General features: G+C 40.0%; 1 protein-coding gene across 2 annotated transcripts in view; it reads right to left on the bottom strand.

The window, feature by feature from the left end:
* MACROD2 (mono-ADP ribosylhydrolase 2) overlaps positions 1-17914 on the bottom strand; it is a 1878458-nt gene that overhangs the window by 194941 nt on the left and 1665603 nt on the right. The gene's annotated exons all lie outside the window — the stretch shown is intronic.

Below are 17914 nucleotides of genomic sequence, written 5' to 3'. Positions count from 1 at the left end.
CTATTAAAGATGAGTCAACTCTACTTGGTGAATCAAGTACTTGACTCCTCCAAATCTCTGTTTCTGCATAAAGAGCAGCAGCCCTATTTTAAGGGTATATTTTTCTCTGCTGTGCTCATTCCATGTTCTTGTTTTCCCTTCCTGGCTTACATATAAACTCAAAAACACTTAAAGACACATCACAATCTCTTTTATTAGAAACAACTAAAGCCAATATAGGGTTTCCCCATAAAGCATCTTGAGCTCCTTTCCTATAGAATTCCACTGGATTGAACCAGAGGGTTTGTATCTGCTTCCCATGCCCTTCCACACATAGAACATTGCTGTACATAAAACCCACGATGTATGTTAAACAGCGGAGGCAGTTAAAACCTTAGGGAAGTTAATTGAGTACAGTCTAGAGTTGGATTGAGAAAAGAAGTCAAATCGTGTGTAGCATCGAGCTAACATGCTCCTAGGCTGGGCAGTTCACAATTCATGTGAATGTGATCTTGGACATTATTCTCCTTTGAGGGTTCTATTTTCAGCCATCAATGATAGACATTAATAATAATGAATGCTGGAAATAGTTGTACTACATTGTGGAGCTAATTTTAAATAAATGCACTCACTTCTGTGTACTTTAGATTATTGTCTAATATCATTCCAATGGTTTCACTTTTAATGACTCCTAAGGGGCTGTGCAAAAGGAAGAAATGTTTTATGAAATGCAATATTGTCAAATATTCCACATATTTTATTTATGCTATTTGGTTAAAAAATCAGAGGAGCAGGAAGGCTGAAATAACTCAACATCTTCCTACCATCAGAGCTGACGGCTATACCAGTTGTTTAACGTCATGCGGAAACGAGAACCTGACAAGGTAAGGAATTGTTCATGTTATGGGAAGGTTATAAAATCCTGGTGCACGGAAGAATCATCCAGGCAGCTTGCTGAAAATGCATACTGCAGGGGCGCCTGGGTGGCTCAGTCAGTTGAGCGTCTGCCTTCAGCTCGGGTCATGATCCTGGGGTCCTGGGATCGAGGCCCTCATCAGGCTCCCTGCTCAGCAGGAAGCTCTGCTTCTCCCCTTCCTCTGTCCCTAACTCCCCCTCGTGCGCTCTCTCTCACTTACTCACTCTCTCTCCCAAATAAATAAATAAAATCTTTAAAAAAAATGCATATTCCAGGCTCTCTTCTAGAGATTTGATTTTGTGGGGGTCATTTGTCTCTTTGCCCTCAGCTCGATTCCCTTTCTCTGCATCTCAGGGCCCCACACTCCTGTCACCTTTGCTCAATGGGAATCACTGACAGAGAATGGCCATTTAAGAGGGGGAAGAGCTTGGGGTATTATCTCCCTCTTTTTCTGCTTCAGGGATATCTCTGGCGGTGGCTGTGCTCCTTCTGGAATTCCAGCTCGAACAGGATAGCTCATCTCTCCAAGATCCCGGCTCCTATCTGATGAGCCTGGCTTCTGAGCTGAGGACAAACACTGCCGCCTGGGTTCCTTCCATCCCAGGGCTGGTAATGGCTTCCTGCTGTTGCTAATATTTGGTCTGTCTCACTGTCTCCTATTTGGCTGTCTCCTTAAGGCCTGAAGGCAGCATCTGGGCAGCACGTCACAGCATCCACTAAGAGGGCCAGACTCTCCGTTCCCCACAGGAAGCCTCCCTCTCGTCTCTAGCTTGGCATGCCTTCAGAAGCTACACACGTGCATGCACACACACACACACACACACACACACAATTTCCCAGGTAAAAACTCATGGAGGATTGCTAAGAAAACTAAAATCCTGCCCTCACATATCATTTGGTCAGTGACCTCCGCATTCTCACTATTGGAACTTTTTTCCACGTTGAACCACTGGATAAAAATCAAACCATGTAGCTTCAACAAAGCACACACGTGGGCAGAACGCACGTGAATTCTCAGCTCCAGTCTCAGTTTAAGGCTTAGATATTAAGTCCAACAAGCCCCAGAGAGAGCAGAGTGACATTTAGATAACATTTTCTGTGAGGGCTTGCTAAACAACACAAACATATCAGCACACGAAATCAGGAATTGAAGATAGGTCACCTGGAGATGGATTTTATTTTTCGTTAGCCAGATTGCTTCCAGGAAAAGGCCGGAGCCCCGGGACTGGCTTAGCTCTCCAGCACCTGGTGCTAGAGAGGCAGCGTCTGAGCAGTGACTGGGTCACATCTGCCAGGGCTGCTCACGGGGGCCTGAGCCCAGGAGGGAGAAGACGTCATCCTGGGCACAGTCCAAACAATGTCAAGGGAGAAGAGAGGATCGAGTTGTGAAAGCAGAGGCCACGGGAGGAAAGTACAAGCGAGGCTTCAAAGCTCGGCAGGGGCTGAGACAGAGGGGAGGATGGAGCGTGAAGTGGGGGGAGCACAAAGCACAGGGAGTGGAGGGGGAGCTGGTGCAGGGCAGACATTCTGCCTCCATCTCTTCCGGGCAGGTCAAGCCAGGGGAGGGGTGGGCGAGCCTTAGGCTCCTCCCTCTAGGTGCTGCCCTTACTCTCCATGGCATTGAGGTTTCTCCATGGAGTTCTGGCAAGCCAGCATCTCTCTTTGCCTAAGGCAAAGAAAATGCCCTTGGCTGCAGCTGACAGAAGAACAAATCCCAGAAACAGTCTAAGAGACTCAGGACTAACCCTTCCCTTGATGTAACTTTGATTAAGGTACATAACAGAACTCAGCCTCCTTGTCTGTCTTTGTGAACGGGGTCTATGTGACCTGTGGTTATCAGGGTCCGTGAGAGAACACCCACTGGAGAGCTATGGGGTCACTGTCATTGAAATCCAGGGTGGTAGTGTTATATTTTTAATGGTATTCATGACTATAGACCTTTACTTATAGTAGCGTCTAACGTCTTCATATTTCATAAATCCCCATTATAAATTCATGTTGGTCCCAAACAATAGGAATACTTTGAGCCTTTAAATCCAAACACCTGAAGACCATATAACCCAACAAAGGTGCTTCCCTGAACAGAAAAAAGTGCGATCTTACTATCACATGAAATATTCTAAGAAAGAAATCAACTTGCAAATCAACTTCCAAAGTGTATACATGCACCTATATATTTATAACACAGAGATGATAATCACTTTAATTTCTGTAGTACCTCGTGGTTTGCAAATGGTTTGATAGACGTGATCTCGTTGGATGGTTGCTATTTTATGTCCTTTTCATGATATCACTTTTAAGTGGAGAAAACAGAGGCTCAGAACTTCCATTTCCAATAGCAAACAACTCAGGACCTGGTCTTCTGATGCCAGAATTCCTGCTTTCTGTTTTGTTTTGTTGTTGTTGTTGTTTGTTTGTTTTACTCTGCAAGTCCACAAACAACAGAGGGTTCCTCCCAGGTCAATGTGCAAAAGCTCCCTTTTCAGAGTCTTCATTCACATTTTTGGGTGCTTCCTCTCCTTATTCTATGTCACTATGTGCTTACCCACTCTCTTTTGCCAAATGTGCCAAATGTGCTTACCCCCTCAAATTTGCCAAATTCATAGGGTTGAATCAGGTCCTCAGGGATATGTGCTATATGAATGGATATTATTGGGGCAAAGATGAGACCCTGGCCATGGGATTTCATACATCAACACTAGGCCTGGTATTTATGAGGCTTCATGGCAGAAGGGAATTGTCCTGGCACAGACTGACCCGCAGAGACTTCAGAGGATTTCGGCTACTTATCCCATGTCCCATACCTGAAGACGTATGTGGTGCATGTCTCTCCTCTCTCTAAGTGGATTCCCACTGATTTAAGAAGGTTTCATGTGGAATATGAACGCACTAGGGAGAAACGCTTTCTCCCATGGCATGACCTCTGTCCATACAGTCCACTGTGGCAATGGGTGCCACCGGCCTTGTATAGCTGTCCATCACCCTCACTCCCATGAGAACACAAGGCCCTTCACTGCCCTGCACCCTTCATTACTCCTCTCAAATCCATCCTACACTCGAGTCCTACACATGTGCCTGCAGATTCTGGAACAGACTGTGTTTTTGCCTTGATTGCTGTGCACATGCTGTTCCCTGAGGCTGGGAAGTCTTTTCCTTGTTCTTTCCTTCAAAATCTCTTCCTTTTATAGTCCTTCAAGATTCAACTCCTGTTTTAACCATGCCCCTTGTGGCTGTATTAGATCCCCCTGCAATGCTCACATTGCCCTTGTATAGCTGTGTGTGATACCCCATCCCTTTGTCACCTTTCATTCACTGATCCATACCCCCTGTGCACCACCTGCGAACAAAGGAACTTGGATGCGTGACTGTGGGGAGCTCCTTCTCTGAATGTCTGCCACTCTGCAAAAGGTTTTTGAAAGAGAGAGAGAGAGAAAAAGGAAGGAAGGAAGGAAGGAAGGAAGGAAGGAAGGAAGGAAGGAAGGAAAGAAGAGAGAGAGAGGAAGGAAGGAAGGAAGGAAGGGAGGAAGGAAGGAAGGAAGAGGAAGGAAGGAAGGAAGGAAGAGAGGAAGGAAGGAAGGAAGGAAGGAAGGAAGGAAGGAAGGAAGGAAGGAAGGAAGAGGAAGGAAGGAAGGAAGGAAGAAAGGAAGGAAGGAAGGAAGGGGAAGGAAGGAAGAGAGAGAGAGAAAAAGGAAGGAAGGAAGGAAGGAAGAGAGAGAGAAAGAAAGAAGAAAGAAAAGAAGGAAAGAAGGAAGGAAAAAAAGAGTGAATGAATAGCTTTGTTGCAAGTGGAATCTAATTTAAAGAGGATCAAAGATGAGCTCTCTACAATCCGAGCCTTCGAACAAATCCCTGCCCCCAAAAGCAACCGACTGGAGTCCACTTGAGACTCTTCTATTAGCATCTTTAGAACAACCTGTTTGTTACAGAGGTGGGGCCAGGAGACGACGGTTAGCATTTAATGTAATTCATGATTGAACACCTGTGTGGATGATGTGTTTGTTTCGTTCTGTTTAGCAATCCACATTTCTCTTCATGGATTCTACCTAGTTTGTAGCTGGGGACTAGTTAAAATATGAACAGTAAGACAACACAAATACACTGTGTTTTACAGAATAGTTGCTGCAATGGATTTCGTGGGAAAGGAGAAAAGGGGACTATGTCACAGTTAAGGGACATGGTACAATCTGAGTAGAGGATGGGAGGAAACTGTGAAGCGACAGCTTTGAGCAGAACAGGCCAAATGCTAGGGATACCTTCTGAGGAAAAGTAATATCCTTTCTTTTAAATATATTTCCACTCTGACCTCATGTTCCACTTCAAGGTTGTTCTTTTATTTATAAGAGTCAGATGAATATGAAAACAAATTATGCCACTCAAATATTGCCTTGGGCATGAGGCAATTTTTTTATTGAATAATCATTAAACATAACTCAATTGCTTTCAAATAACAGGCATGTGAAACATCAGCTTCTTAAAACAATATTCTTCTCTAAAAAATTACGGTATTTATAAACAGTTGAAAGATCACGGCTCATAGGAACATTTCTGCATTTAAAGCAGGTCCTGAGATTAAAGCATATAATCCATTCATTCATTTAACACCTAAGTGCCTATTATGGGCTAACCACTTTTTCAAGGAAAACATATACGGGGTATGGCTGAACCCAGCTAATATATGACCACTAGTGCTCAAAAACTTAACGTATAATAAAGAAAACCAGGAAAAACATTTTAATGGTCTTTTAGAATACCCTATGTACCAATGGGTATATTGTAATACAGGGCAGTAAAAACCACTGTGAAAACTTTTTAGTTTTGTTATGTGGAATTACAAACTTATTCAAAACCCTGACCTTAATTCTGACATTTGTTCACGGCTTTAAGTTAGCAGAAATCTAATTTTCTTCTCCTCAAGAACTAATGTCAGCATTTGTTACCTCGTACCTATAAACTGAAGTAGAACCCAGTTCGATGATTTTGAGGGCCGAGAGTGGTGTTTCTGGCACATAGGAGAGGTAAGCTCAAATCTGGCCATCTACATTTCTTCCATTTCAACATACGTGGTAAACACTTCCAACCAAAAAGAAACCAAGGCAATGCAAAATGACCCCCATGTGTCCTGACCTACTTGTTGCCCATGTGTTTTTCTGTGCTTTTCCAGACTCCCCCTGGTAAGGCACCAAGACCACAAGGCTACTGGTCTAGCCTGGCATTGATATGATAAATAAGAGGGCAGGCACAGATGGGCCACCCAGCTGAAATCCCTCTGAGAAGCCCCCAGAAGCCAGACATCCAGGGCTCAGCAACACTTTGGTCACTCAGGCAGATGGCCTTGCTCTATACCCCCACCCCCAGCCCCGGTAGAGATGCACATTTCAGAGCCATGCATAGCATGCTGTTTTATGCAAAATGCTAGTTAGTAGAACCTTGGCCACCAGTTATAATCAAGGGTAGCCAACACATCCACAGTTAAGCTGTTGAGATTTTTATTATGCGCCAGTCATGTTCCTGGATGATTGATTCCATCAACTAATTCGGGATGCCTCTCCCAAACCTCCCTTCCACCCCAATCGCATTCCCACAAGCAGAAGAGGGAAAGGTAATAAACAATGGAGCATATTACTTATTTTTCTTTTAAAGGTATAGACATAAACATGTCATCTTTTCTCTTTCATTGTCGCTGACACTGCTACCAGACAGACCCCAAAGACCATTAAGACACCTTAAGACCACTCCTTAAGGTAGCTCTTAAAGAAACTTCTTGCAATTTTTAATCTTGTTTCCCATGAAGCCAAGGGTTGTGCAGAATACTTTGTTTCCTTATTAGGTGTGTCATAGGAAGAGGTATCTAAGCTGTTGGATGATCCTCTGAACTAAACAATATCCTCATTACGATAATCCCTTAAGATTTATTGAGAAGACCAAAAATCTCTTTTTGGAAATACACTATCAATCACAGATATCTTTGAAAAATTAATCTGAAATACTATCATTTTTTTTCTTATCTTTGAGAAGTTTCATCATAATGCCAGCAACTGGAGCAGTAAGGATTATACCCATCAGGAAGATGGGAACTCTTGAAAATCGTTCCCGAAGGGAAAAAAATGACTTTCAAGCAACAGCCATCTAAAGGAAAAGTTCTACTGTTTTTAAGGCAATTAGTTCACCATTTATCATAATCAGGAACTTCATATGCTCATTAATGATGACAAACACAACTCACTTCACTTATCATGCCTTTAACCGCTCATTAGTACTGGAATATGTTAATGCTTAGAGCTAAAGTTCATGTGTCAGCTACACTTTTTATTGTTAAAAATGCTGAGAATTTTAGAAGGAGCGTAACAAACACAGATGGTAGAACTAAAAGCCGTATCATTTCAAAGGTAAACTTCACCCCACATTACTGTTACTTTTATTCTTCCCAAGGTCTGTCGCACAGTCTATTTATCCTCCTCATGCTTTGCAGAAATATAATTTATAGGCATTATACTGGACAGCACTGTAGGGGAAAAAAAGTGGTTTAATGAAAGCATTTGTGTTCAGGCATGCCTCTGCTTATGCTTTTTGTAGAAAATAAATCCATCGACTTTGGAATAAAATAATTTCACAGCAATGATCCTTCAGGGTAGGTGAGATATCTTTCCCATTCAAAACCAGGGAAAAGGTTTTGAGTAAGATAATGTGTACTCATAAACTGCTTAATTTGTAGAGAAAATATGTATCTTTATAGAAATGCTTACATTACAGAACCTCTAAAATTTCCAAGTTCTCCAGAGCATGGCATATATCCGTAGAACTTAGCACATGGTAAGTTTTCAATAAATGTTTTGTTTTTTCACATTTCCCTCCCTCCTACTACCCTACCCCCCCCCCCAAACTGGCTTATTCCTCTACAAGGGGTGACAACAACAATAACATGAAATTGTACAATTTGAAATGAGTTGTTTGAATAGAAGGGCTGCAGATAAATTTTCCTGCAAATGTATTGACATGTATGATTAAGAAATAAATACCTGAGTATTTCTTTGAAATGAAAATTATACAACGCGTCTATGTATAAAACTTCTCATTAGTACCCAGGCTTAATGTTACTATATTTCCTCATAAGCACATATGTTTAAAGACAGACTGTGCTGCCTTATGTTAATTATTTGTGCTGCGATTATTTGAGCAGAAGCTGACTAATATTGTGGCCCTAGAAGAATTTCTGCAAAGAGTGTAAGTTGGATTTTGGCACAGGTTTTGAAATCCACGGATAAATAAAATGCATTAAAAATACTGGGTGTTAACACAGAATCCCAACTTTTTATTATCCCAGTGAAGACATATATGCATACATATCACCGCTCTCTATTCTGACCATCACATCAAAAAGTATCTATTGATGGGTAAACTGATAAATAGATAAAGAGACTGTCACACACATATACACACAGAGGAATATTATCCAGCCATAAAAAAGAAGGAAATCCTGTCATTTGTGAAAATATGGATGGACCTCAAGGGCATTATGCTAAGAGAAATAACTCAGACAGAGGAAGATAAATTTGATATGATCTCACTTATACGTAAAAACTAAAAACATTAAATTCACAGAAACAGAGAGTAGAATCGTGGTTGCCAGGAGCTGAGGAATTGGCGAAACAGAGAGATAAGGTCAAAGGGTACAAATTTTCAGTTCTAAGATGAGTAAGTTCCAGAGAGCTAAGGTACAGCATGGTGACTGCAGTAGACAATACAGTGTTGGAGACTTGAACGCTGCTGTGGGAGCAGAGCTCCCATGTTCTCACTCTAACAACAACACAACAGTAATTATGCAAGGGAGAGGGTGTGTTAACTAATATTGTGGTAAGCATTTTGAAATATATCTGTGTATCAAGTCATTACAGTGTACACCTTAAACTTATCCAATGCTATATGTTCATTATATTTCAATGAACTGTTAACAAAAAGAGGATATTTTAACATGTACAAAGTAGGAAGTGTAGAGTCTTAGAACAGGCAAGCCATCTCAGAAAATGGGAGCTGACAATCTCACACAGGTGGATATACACCATCATCACAAGTACCTATGGCTAAGAACAAGCCACTCCAAAACTTTGTGCCTTCAAAGAATAATCATGTATTATCTCTACAACTGTGTGGGTTGACTGAGTTCAGCTGGGGGGGGGGGCGGGTTATATGGAAGTCAGCTGGCAGGTGGCTGGGAGCTCAGCTGTGGCTATTGACCACGGCCTACATGTGGTCTTTTCATGCGATTTGAGCTCTTAATAGTTTAGTGACGAGGTTCTAGGAAGGAGTGTTCTAAGAGCAAGGGTTCCAGAAAAGGAGGAAGACGCTTCCAATCCTCCTAAAGGCTAGGCTTAAACTGCCACAGACATCACAGTGATCTCCTACGATTCAGTGAAAGAGAAACAGACTCTCAGTGGGGGTGATGAAGAAGAATTTATGGACACTTGTAATCTCCACAAACTACCATTCTTACGTTTTTCTCGCTATGCTGTGGCTTGGTGAGAATGTTGTCCAAGATTGGTACCTGTCTGTGGATCACTGTTAGGAAATAACAGGTGGACTAATTCACTTCAAAAGTCACTTCCAACTTACCAATTTATTCTTCTCTTAAAATAAGTAGAAATACAGTTACCTCCTTCTGCATAACTCCGTGGCTTCAACTATTCAGAGAGAAATTTCTTTTAAGAACACATTCCTTCAGTTACTCAACAGACATTTAGTGTATATTCCAGGCACAGTTGGGTGGGAGATACAGTGACTCAAGTCCACACAGCAGCCCTGGACAAGAAGACCTTGTATAAGTAGCGAATTCTTTGCTTTGAAGGTAAGTTGCCATGGGCAGTTTCTCTTGACAAATGTGGGAGAGCTAAAAAATCTCATTGGCCCCATACTTCCCCATAAAATTATTATAGCAATTATTTACTTCCTCATGCCATGCCACACTGGCACCAAGCTCTTTTAAAAGGAGATCTGACATTACTATGTCATGAATAGGCTGCAACCATGCCGTGAGCTTTTTCAGATCGGGCACGGAAAGGTGAAGAAAGAATACTTTCTTTTCACCCTTCCTAAATATATAATTTCTACTCAAACTTGGATTTCCTCTCCCATCCTAGGAAGTAACAAATTGCCCCACAGATCTCTGTAACAGTCTATATAGTTTTGTAATAAAACTTACTCAGGCAAGGTAAAATAGCAATATCTTAAAATAGCATCATTCATCACTGATGTCTCACAAATGTATTACGGTTGAGGAAACACCACACACACACACACACACACACACACACACGTGATACATCTATGGATTCAATGAAATCACCAAAATTAAATCAATCCTCCTCCATCCCCAGCTTGATAATTGCAAATTGTACAATTGATCAGGAAACCGTGCAGTCAATTCAAGACCATCACCGACAACTGAGCTCATCAGTGAGACCACCACAACCACCAATTGTTCAGCAATTAATTGGATCTCTCTGGTCAATCCGATTATACCATTAAGAAATAACCAGACCAACCATTTTGCAATCTGGTTAGTCCAGTTGTCTTAGTGACTGAATTGGATTGGGCTGCCCAGTGACCCCGTCAATGGCTTCACAATTGGCCTGCAAATGATCAAGACAGTCAGTCATCCATGGCCAGTGTAATTTCACTAATAAAGTGGAGCTCTCTCCTCATATGCCACAGAAGCACTAACAGGATTGTTTTCACCATCAGCCATGGCCCCATCTGACACAAGGACATTTTCTGACAATTACACAGCCATATGCACATTTGACCAGCCACCCGTAGCACGGAGTAACTCTACCACCTCAGTATGGAAGCAGTAGTGTCAGGAAAGATGCAAATCTGATTAAGGAAATTGCAGTTGCAAACCAGGCATGTTGATAAATAGTTGGAAACTTTTATGAACATCGTGATCACTGCTATTTAACGTACATTTCCCCCCCTTGCTTTCAAAAGAAATAAATGACCATTTTCTTCCTTGGCTGACATATTTGATCAAAGAATGAAATAAAAACATCGGAGAAGTAGTGCTTTTAAAAGCAATCTAGTCGTTCTCGGACTATAAAACCTAAATTACAACCCCAGATTTTCCAGGCAGATGTGTCTGCTGAATGAAGCTCTTCTCTATTCAGCAGATATGGGTCTTATTTTGCAAATATGATTGCTTCATGGAGACATCTACATGTGTGTGCACGTGCGCGCACACACACACACACACACACACACACACACAATGAGGAGCTCACCTGCTGTTATCTTACATTTTCCTCTCCCTCTTTAGTCAGCTCTATTTGCAGACTGCAGATTTTAAAGCAGCCATTAGAGATATTTTATAGTTCACTTTTGCTTTGTCATTAGCAATACTCTTTCAAATATTTATCCATGTTGTTTCTAAATAAAACACCCAAGCAAACATTTATGAAGCATTGGCGAATATATTTAGAAGGAAAGCTATTGTCTATGGGCCATAAGACATTCCTGCTACAATAGATTTTTAACTCAGCAGTTTATCTGAAGGTGTAAGAGTGGAAACAAGCATGCTGGCTGCTCCAGGACCTGTAGGAACATCAATGGAGTCCTGTTTAATGAGTATCACAGCACACAGAGAAATTAGTATAATTCAGCACGTAAGTTGTCACTGGCGCAGACATTCTTCCTCTCCCTCCCTCATCTGCTGTGGCTTCTGTGGTTTTTTCCTACTTTACAGCTTTTCCTAATCTCTAAAATCTCCTTCTTTCTTCTCCTCACGAAAGGCCAGACTGAGTAGTCCATGGAATGGTCAGCTTCAAATATGTATATGAGAAACATGGCTCCTCTATCTAAGTATATAAATACTAGCTGGGGATCAATTTGGCAAAACTACCTTTATTTCAATAACATTATCAGGTCAATAATGTTATTAAGATTTATATTCTTATATGCAAATGTGAAAAGTTATATTTTCTACTTTTTAATCAACTAAAAGACAACAGTAAATTGTACAGTAACTTTCAGTTTCATTCCTGTACATTATAAACTTTAAAACTATGTGTAATTTCAGTTATGGCTTCAAACATGGTATGTTTAACCCTAACTTTACCATAAATGATTCATGAAAGAAATACAGGAAAATCCAGTTGTTTGAACAGAAGTTTAGAATGTCTCACACATCATTTATTATAGTTTGTATTAATACATTATTAGCAAAACACACTCACCAAATTTTAAATTTGTTGTGAGGTATATGTATGCCTTAAAGATATGGGGACAGACCTTGGGATTGAAGCTGGATTATTTTCCCTGGCTGGACCTTGATTTCATTTGTATCATTATCTCAGCCAATTGACTTGACCTATCTATCCCCACTTTTCTGATCCTTAGAGTGCATTCTGATGGTTTTGAAAATTAATGAGCCTACTCATATTTTTCAATGTTTCTTGGCTAAAAGCGAAGAAGCAATCATGCAATACTTATTTGGCAGAATATCAATGTGCTTCCTGTGTTTCCCTATGCCTTCAACCAAGTGCTATGTGTGTGCAGTTCCACTCCTGACTCACACTGAAAGATGTAGTGCTAGAAAATAATGACATTTTCATACTATTCATATGTATTCCTACAAATGTGTACGATTTGTTTAAACGAGAAAACCACAAATCAGCATTTTCAAAGAGGTGTTCTGGATTTCATTTAATATGAAGGTATCATGGTGGTGTCAGGGTAAAAAAAAATCTATTATTAGCACCTAACACGTTTCTCTTATCTTTAAAACAATTTTTTACATGTTCCTCATTCTACAAGAAGTATTACATATAAACAGTCATTACAACCAGAGAATTTGTAAGATGTTACGAAGGATGCGGTAGTAATGGAATAAAGGAGGATAATGACCAAATATGTAGAAGCTACTTTCTAAATAATAGAGTAAATGAAGAAATATTTTAAAATAACTTACACAAATGATATAAGATATACAATCTGATGACATGAGGATCAGTCAATAATACTTTAAGGGATTATGTACACAAAGTAACCGTTAAGGGGAAGAATTGGATTTCATTAAATTTAAGAACTTGTGTTCATTAAAAGACATCATTAAGAGAGTAAAAAGGCAAACCACAGAGAAGATATTTGCAACACGGCAAAAGATTTATGACAAGAATATATAAAGAACTCCCTCAAATCAGTAAGAAAAAGATAGATAATCCAACATTAAAAAAAAAAAAAAACCACCAATAAGCATACGAAGAGATGCTCGGTGAAATGCAAATTAAAATCACAATGAGATACAACTACTTCCTCACCAAAATGGTTAAACATAATAATCACTTTAATTTTTTAAAGATTTTATTTATTTATTTGACAGAGAGAGAGCGAACGCACCCAACAGGGGGAGCAGCAGAGAGAGAGGGACATGGGGGCTTGATCCCAGGACCCCGGGGATCATGACCTGAGCTGAAGGCAGATGCTTAACCAACTGAGCCACCTATGTGCCCCCATAACAATCACTTTAAAAATCAGATATTACCAGTTAGGAAGGATGTGGAGTCAAGTGAAATCCCATACTCCGGGAAAGTGTTAATTGGTGCGATCACTTTGGAAAAAAGGTTTTAGGCAATCTATACTAAATCTAAAAATACTTATTCCCTAGGACCCAGCAATTCCATTCCTGATATACACCCAGCAGAAATAACAAATATTATATGCAAAAAAGACATATACCATAATATTCTGAGACACATTATTTTTAATAGCTCAACTGGAAACAACTCAAATGTACATTAAAAGGAAAATGGGCAAAAAAAGCCCCAAACTCATGCTATCTTCGTATAATGGAATACTCTTCAAGAATGAAAAGGATGCAAAATGTGGGAAAATGTAGGGGGAGGGGGAAGCAAAACAAAAACAAAATCCCCAAAACCTAAAGAAAACATCATGCTCAGCAAAACAAGCCAGACACACAAAACAAATACTGTATGATTCCATTTATATGAGCAAGCAAAACAAGTCTATGGGGTACAAATTAAAGAGTGGGACAAGAGGAGTGAATATACTGGGGGGAGAACCAGAGAGGTTTCTGGTGTTGGTAATACTTATTATCCAGATGTGGGTGGTAGGTACAGGATATATTTATTTCACAAAAATACATTAAAGTGTACATTGAAAATGCATGCAATTTATACAATGCATGCTATAGTTCAATTACAAAAATTAAGTATATATATATAACTCATTTACAAAAGTTAAATAGAAATATATTATTCTATACTACAGCAAATGAATTATTATTTACTCTAGTAAATGAATTTATATGAACTTATAATGAATTTATATATACGTCAGGCCAGGCATAGTATAATATAAATAGTTCTGTCTAAGAAAGTGGGAGGCTTGGTGTTAAGCCCCAACTCCACAACAATCATCATAGTATCTCAAATTCCTCATCCGGCAAATTCAAGGGTTGAACTAGTTACTTTCCAAGGAAGCTTCTCATTCTAAATGTCAGTGATTCTATTAGCAGACCGCTTTACTGTTTTGGCTTGTGTATGGTTGACATCCCAGTGCAATCTACATTTACTTGTATAATGTACATCATGGGGCCTAAAATTAGTCTTTTTAAAGGAAACTACTTGTTTATATAGTTATTCCAATGTACCCAATGTTCAGATCAGAGAGCAGACTGACACACTTGCTGTGAGGCAGCTTCTAATTTGGAAAGCAAGCAATCATGAACCCTTCCTTACCCACCTTGCTCCAGATGAAGCAAAGTAAAAGACTATATATGCTTCTAAAGTTATATTTTGCTAATTAATAGTAAGTACAAAATGTATTCCTTATAAATACCAGACCTTTTCCATTGAATGTTACCACCTTTACTGAATTTTTAATATAAATGTGTATAATCAATTGATATATAAATAATGATATACTTATGTATGAACATACAAATTAAGCCAATTATATATTGAAACAGACGTTAGCATACATTTATGAATATATAACTGCATTTACTTTTTCATTGTTGGGTTATTTTTAGCTGAGTTATCGAGAATAAGATAGCAATGGCAAGAACATTACTTAGTTCTTGTGCAAGATGCGTGACAGTTGGCCTATTTGATGGCAAGCTTCTCAGAGAGGGGTTCCATTGTGTAATGTGAGCAACTTGGTCCTACTCTTAGGCAATGCGGGGCTCTGAAGTCTACATGGAGGGATTATTTTTTCCTGTGTTGGAAATAACATGGATATGGATTACCAAATACACATTAGATGACTCAGATGAATTCTTAAGGAGTAAGAGAGACAATGGCAAGAAAGGAAGCATGATAAAAACTAAAAATCAAGGAAGTAGTTCTGACTGGGAGGTCTCACTAGCAGACTTTGGAGGGAGGTGGTTGAAAGATGGTACTGAATACATTTAAGAAAATACATGTCAAAGCTGATTTTTTTTTTAAGGCCTTATCCCTGATGCTAACAGGCCATCGGAAACAGGTAAACTTTAGTATAAATCATTCAATTACATTTTAGTTGGAGGCATATCCCATCCTCTTAAAATGTTCAAACTAATGTGCTGGGAACTGGAAAGGGGGTGAGGGGTGGTCGGTGGAGGTATTTTAGCCTTTGCCGTGAAGCACAGGTTTACCTTCTCGAAGACATTGGAATATGGTATGTATATCACAGTATTACGCTTGAAGTCTGAAGAACTGGATTATGAATTCCTGTTCCTCTAATTACTGGTTTGTGGCCTTTAACTTTATGTGTCCAGCAAATATTTGCTGAACAGACACATAGTGCCAGCTGCTGGGAATATATATAACCGAAAGAGCCACAGTTCCTGACTTCCCGGTGGGAGAAACAAACAATTTAATAGTTGCTTTTATCAGAGTGTGGTCAGGGCTGTGGCAGAGTCTATTTGCACAGAGTATTTGCTCTAAGAGTGTATCAGTGAGATACTAAAGCCAGTCTTGGGGGGCCAGAAAAAGCTACCAGAGAATGGGACAAAACACACAATCTGAGTCCCGAAGGATGAGCAGGGTTTCACCAAGGAAAGGAGACAGAGGGTCGAGGGGAGAGAGGATCACCATGTGAAAATCATCAAGGAAAAAGAAAGCATACAGAGATCTTTGGGGAAAGACAAATAGTTCAGTAGTTAATTAACATGCAAGGCATAAAATGATAAGAAGTAATGCAGGAGAGGTAGGCAGGTCCAGGTCAAGGCACACTCAAGATCCTCCAGACCTTTATTCTGAGACCATTGGGGAATACCTCAGAGAAAACAGCCCAATCAGAATTGCAATTCTTAAAACTTCATCAGGATTCTATAGGATGGGATGGAAGGGATGGTGATGGCAAGAACACAGACAGGGAAATTAATCAGAAGGATGTGGCAGTGATCCAAGAAAGATATAGATAAGATGGCGGCCTCATAAGATACTGGCTTTGGTGATGGAGGGAACGCAGATTTGAGAAGCATTAGGGAAGAGGAATGAACACAACTTGATTAGATGCAAGTCATGGTGAAGAATGGGGGGTCAAAAGAAGGCCTAGAATCTTAGCTTAAGCATCATGTAGTGCAGACTTATTAGACACCATTTGAATCTGAATAACATGAGTTCCAGAAGCAAGTACCACTTTTCACAACCTGCCACTGTAAAATCTGCTATGAAGAAATTACTCTTTGGTGGGTGTATTCAGGGAAGCTGACCAATTATGAGGAAGATTCCAATATTTTTTCAATAAACCCAACAAGAATGTTTTATGGGAGGGACAGTAGGACATTCCAAAAACAACAACAACAAAAACCACAAAACAAAAAAACCAAACAAACCCAACCAAAAAGCCCACCCTAGAGAGATGATCTCTTTCATTCTTCCTGCTGAGTAATGAGCTCTATAAATTGGTTCGAATTAAGTTTTTTATTAGAAGTCTGTCTTTGCTTTGATTAAAAAAGCACTGAATACTTGAAGTATTCCCTCTCCAGCTGACTCTGTGGCTTTAGTGAGCAGTGCCAAATCAAACACCAACCAACGAAAGCTCTTTAACAAGAAATGTTAATTGACCCCACAACATGTGAGAAGAATCTTGGGAATTTACAGAGACTAGGCCTCTGTTTTCAACGAACTCCACAAGGAAAGGTAATGAGCATAGTTCTTCTGTGAGTAGATGGCAGGTATTGAACACCCACTCACTGGCGGGAAACATGGCACCTCATCGAAGGCATTAGACAAAGTCCTCTCCATCAGCATTTATCAATTTCTCACTATCAGGGTTTTAAATGCTTCAATCTATTTCACAAAATCGTCTTTGTCTTTTCTAGCTTAAAGTCCTCTCTCTCCAGCAAGGTCATATGTACAGTGGAGATAGGGATTCTGCCATACCCTTTCTTTGCTTCTGGATTTGCTAACCAAATACCGAGCACAAAGTAGAGCTGGTAGAAGTGCTCCTACTGTCAGGGATTGAACTGATCAGTGGTTGATCATGCTTTTGGAGTATCAGACATAAGCTTGCTTGTCAAATACAGAGGCGCAGAAGGAAGCAGGTGTTAGGATTATCAAGGACTTCTTGATAGGGTATAGGGCCTATGGATACGTAAGTCTATTTATAGTGAGTAAGTTTGGCTTAGTGGCTGCAGTTTGCATATTTCTATGGCTTGTAGATTATGAAAACCCAAATTTTCTTGTTAAAATTGGAAATAAATGAGAGTTGGAACCTCATGCCATTTGTGGATAGGTGGAGGTTTCATACTTGCCAAAACAATTCAGTCGCCATTGTCTGGTTTACACGAATTAACAGGAAAGTCTGGTTCCAGTACAATTTCGTGGTTCAGTGGATCTGATCTAGCATGTAAAAGCATTGCAGGCCACCTCTGGAGCACAGACCACTTAAAAGAAATATTGTCTGTGAAGTGGAACAAGAAGCTGAATTATCTACCAGGTAATTTGCAAAACATTAATTCACAGATCTTCCTACCATGAACTCGTCCCATATTACTTCAATTAGGCCTATAGGCAAAGTATTCTG

Source organism: Ursus americanus, chromosome 22 (assembly GCF_024610735.1).
Source record: "Ursus americanus isolate L20-20 chromosome 22, mUrsAme1.1.p, whole genome shotgun sequence".
Lineage (NCBI taxonomy): Eukaryota > Metazoa > Chordata > Mammalia > Carnivora > Ursidae > Ursus > Ursus americanus.
This window is presented reverse-complemented; position numbering and strand designations above follow the sequence as displayed.